At 40.5% G+C, this 4,778-nt stretch overlaps 1 long non-coding RNA gene across 1 annotated transcript; it reads left to right on the top strand.

The window, feature by feature from the left end:
- The first annotated feature begins 234 nt into the window (after window positions 1–234).
- LOC127309363 (uncharacterized) lies at window positions 235–2,906 on the top strand. The gene is made up of 3 exons (XR_007857128.2): window positions 235–562; window positions 847–1,061; window positions 1,639–2,906. It is a non-coding gene; the product is annotated as an uncharacterized lncRNA (long non-coding RNA).
- The last annotated feature ends 1,872 nt before the right edge of the window (window positions 2,907–4,778 follow it).

The following is a 4,778-nucleotide window of genomic DNA, read 5'->3' as shown; positions in this document are numbered from 1 at the left end:
TGAAAATTTCTACAACCATATTTTCCTCTCTCATAATAACTTTCAGTAGTATCATGAGCAAACTCAACAATATAACTATCACATAAAGCATTCTTATCATGAGTCTCATGCATAAAATTATTACTCTCCACATAAGCATAATCAATTTTATTAGTTGTAGTGGGAGCAAATTCAACAAAGTGGCTATCATCAAATATAGGAGGCATATCGTCTGATCGGAGTTGCTACATCACTGTTAACTGGCAGGACTGGATCTTACGCTGCCGGACGCGTAGTTCCTCATGCCACGCCCTGACTCGGCCAGGGCATGAGCATGATGCATAATCTGCATTAGTCAACTGGCCAAGAAATCAGAACAGAGAAATAGAGACAACCAGCGGCTCTAGGTCTTGACAATGTTTCTTCAAGCTCCCCTCCTCGGTCATGAATTTTCCACGCCGCCAAATGATGCCGTGGACTAAGGAGGTGGCTCTCATGTGTGTCGTGGTTGTTTGAGGTGATAATGCATCGATAAAGGTATCCAATTCAGGCTTGGTTTGAAGGTAGCGACAATGGTACAGAGGTTGGTGTTTTCTTCTTTACTGAACTTAATTAGTCATCTAATGTGATCTTTCATGATTATTTAGTGTTCATAGATCTAATAGAGTTATAGCCAGAGTACTCATGTCAGTAAAATTGAATAGGAGTACCATAATTTATAGGTCTGTACGTTTTTAGTTTCTGTGCTGAGAAACCCTGTTCCTTATTGGTTTATTTGGACTTTGGAGCACTTCCATGAATTGTGGTGAGCTGTTAAACATACATCCTACTTGCAATGCACCCTTTGTTCACTAATCACTACTGCAGAAGACGCGGAGACAAAGTTATATACTCAGCAATCAGCATAGGATTCACGGATCAATGGCCGTCAGGGCATCGTGTGATACGTGTTCACATATATAGGGACCTGCTCGATCTTGCACTGCCGGACGAGAAGTTACTGATGCCAGACCGCGATCTGCATCCGTCAACTGGCCAGGAAATCAGGGTATATGTGCGTGCATGTGCATATTGATGTTGAGGTATGTTTTCATCTGATATGCACAATGTTATTTTCAACGTACATAGAAATTTTGATTGTGCAAGATAAACAGCTAGAGCCGTATGCGGTATGTATATGCAGTTGAACTGCTGAACTACTGCCGTCAAAACCGTCCCGTGCATGAATCCAAAGGGGACAAAAACTGAGTGAATATCAATTTAGACGATCAAAATCAGCTATAAATAGTACTTTCTTTTGGTATCTTTTCATTTGCTTATTTTTTCCAGAGCACAAAATAGATGTTCTGGTGCGATGCATTTTAGATCAATTGTGCTTTTAGGGAAAAAAACTTGCTTTTACGTGATTGCATGCTGGTCTTTGTGCAATGTGCTGCTCCATTCAGCCCCTATAATTTCGTTTCATGTGAAAAATGGTCAAATATCTCAAGTTATCTGTTTTTTTATTTACTTCAAATTCAAAATATTGAGGGATCAATACTCTTCTGTATGAAACACAACATCTAAGCAAGGATATTTAGTGATCTTCTTTAAAGAAAACTTTTGATTGATAGAGCAGCCATCACTGCCAATACATTATCTTACATCCCCCTCTTGCAGATTAAACAAGACAAACCAAGTTATGGTCTAAACACGTTCACTGCTAGCTATGAGGCAACACTCCTCTGCATACGTGCAACCATACATTGTCAGTGGTGATCCTTAGTGCTGCGGGGCTTTGATGCAGCTGCTGAAACACCAGAGCAAACGAAGGATTCTGAACATGAAGGGACGAACAAGGGCGAGTGATTTCTTTATTTGGCATCATATTTGATTGATTATTTCCTCACATGCCGACCGTGATTTGATTAAATTTTCTTCCAAGGTTTATAAACGGTTGGATTTGTTTTTCGGGCACATCATGCTCTCATAAGTCCTAAATGTGATCATATTACTGAAAGGCCACGACAAAGATACAACCAACTATTTTCCCATACTTTCTATCAACGGTAATTCTCCCTAAGCTTTCCTGTACTGATTGGATTCGGTCTCTTCGTGGGTTTATCGCCATATTTGTCTACTTTTGTGCAATTCTTCCTAAAAAATGATGAAAAGAAATCTTCGGGGGCTCAGCAGTACCCCACCCCAATAAATGCGGGTTAGGATTTTCATATTCTTGCAAGATTTTCTCAGTTTATTTCCATTTCAGTTAGTTGACAAACATGCAAGCAAACTATGTACAACATCGATATTGGTATTGATTTTCTAGAGAATTGTGAGCATGTATTTTTAATGATGAGCATTACTTTGAAGTTTTTCCTGATGTTCTTCCTTTACTAAAGTTGACAGGGAAAATACCATAACCTGTGTTAAGGTTAAACAAAAGTACAGGTAAGATCTATGATGGTAATATTCCTAATTGCATAATCCTTAATTTTGGCTCTTTAAATGGCAAACGTATATACGTACACACTGGTGAAGCTGAGTTGCAACAATTTATATATGATAGGTTATTGATTGGGACACAATTAGAGATATTTCAGTCATGAGCATTCACAAGATATACATTCATGGATGTTAAAAGAAGAGGAAAGATGGAGATAACAAAAGAGAAAATAAGCAAACGGTTAGGAGAAATTTTGATCATGATAATGGGAAACAACTAAGATAAGAGAGTGCGACACAATTAGATATGAGCACGGTAGTTTTAGCAAACCCGGACCAGTAAGATGGAGACTGAAATAAGTATAGTCTTGCCTCTTGATTGAGAAGATGTAAACTTCAAGGGAACCTTATCTCCAGGATAATCAGCTATGTTTTCAAGCCTTTAACCTCTAGGCAGCATCATTGTATATGTTGTATGTTCATTGAATGTATGTAGATTTTTGTTGCTGAGCAGCCAATTATGGTAAATTTAATCGACCAAAAAACCAAGAATGTACACTTGGAACAAAAAAAACTTAATTATAAAGAAGCTAGGCGCGCAAATGCGCGGGCCACCAAGCTAGTTGTAATCATAAAAGAAAATTTTCTCCTCAATGCTTGGGGGACTAAAAAGATCATGCTCATCAAAGCCAGCTTCCCCAAGCTTAGAATTTTCCATAGCATTAGCAACAATGGTGTTCAAAGCATTCATAGTAATAACATTCCCATTAGCATGCATATAAAGTTCCATGGGTTTTTTAATTCTCTCTTCAAAGACATTATGTCCTAATTCAAGATAAAGTTCATAAAGATCTCTCATATTTTTGTTGTTTTCCATTATGCTTAACTAGTGAAATAAAAACATGCATGATATTAAGTAAAGTAAAACAAGTAACTAATTTTTTTGTGTGTTTTGATTTAGTGCAGCAAACAAAGTAGTAAATAAAGTAAAGCAAGACAAAAACAAAGTAAAGAGATTGGGATGTGGAGACTCCCCTTGCAGCGTGTCTCGATCTCCCCGACAACGGCGCCAGAAAAAGAGCTTGATACGCGTACAGCACGCGTCCGTTGGGAACCCCAAGAGGAAGGTGTGATGCGTACAGCGGCAAGTTTTCCCTCAGTATGAAACCAAGGTTTATCGAACCAGTAGGAGCCAAGAAGCACGTTGAAGGTTGATGGCGGCGAGATGTAGTGCGGCCCAACACCAGGGATTCCGGCGCCAACGTGGAACCTGCACAACACAAACCAAGTACTTTGTCCCAACGAAACAGTGAGGTTGTCAATCTCACCGGCTTGCTGTAACAAAGGATTAGATGTATAGTGTGGATGATGATTGTTTGAAGAGAACAGTAGAACAAGTATTGCAGTAGATTGAATTTCAGATGTAGAGAATTGGACCAGGGTCCACAGTTCACTAGTGGTGTCTCTCCCATAAGATAAATAGCATGTTGGGTGAACAAATTACAGTTGGGCAATTGACAAATAGAGAGGGCATGACCATGCACATACATATCATGATGAGTATTGTGAGATTTAATTGGGCATTACGACAAAGTACATAGACCGCTATCCAGCATGCATCTATGCCTAAAAAGTCCACCTTCAGGTTATCATCCGAACCCCTTCCAGTATTAAGTTGCTAACAACAGACAATTGCATTAAGTATGGTGCGTAATGTAATCAATAACTACATCCTCGGACATAGCATCAATGTTTTATCCCTAGTGGCAACAGTACATCCATAACCTTAGAGGTTTCTATCACTCCCCCAGATTCACGGAGACATGAACCCACTATTGAGCATAAATACTCCCTCTTGGAGTTAAGAGTAAAAACTTGGCCAGAGCCTCTACTAATAACGGAGAGCATGCAAGATCATAAACAACACATAGATATAAATTGATAATCAACATAACATAGTATTCTCTATCCATCGGATCCCAACAAACACAACATATAGTATTACAGATAGATGATCTTGATCATGTTAGGCAGCTCACAAGATCCGACAATGAAGCACATAAGGAGAAGACAACCATCTAGCTACTGCTATGGACCCATAGTCCAGGGGTGAACTACTCACTCATCACTCCGGAGGCGACCATGGCGGTGTAGAGTCCTCCGGGAGATGAATCCCCTCTCCGGTAGGGTGCCGGAGGCGATCTCCTGAATCCCCCGAGATGGGATTGGCGGCGGCGGCGTCTCTGGAAGGTTTTCCGTATCGTGGCTCTCGGTACTGGGGGTTTCGCGACGAAGGCTATTTGTAGGCGGAAGGGCAGGTCAGGGGGCCACACGAGGGGCCCAGGAGACAGGCCGGCGCGGCCAAGGCTTGGGCC

This window comes from Lolium perenne, chromosome 6 (assembly GCF_019359855.2).
Source record: "Lolium perenne isolate Kyuss_39 chromosome 6, Kyuss_2.0, whole genome shotgun sequence".
In the NCBI taxonomy this organism is placed as follows: domain Eukaryota; kingdom Viridiplantae; phylum Streptophyta; class Magnoliopsida; order Poales; family Poaceae; genus Lolium; species Lolium perenne.
Note: the sequence above shows the minus strand (reverse complement) of the source record. Positions and strands in the feature narration are given on the sequence as shown.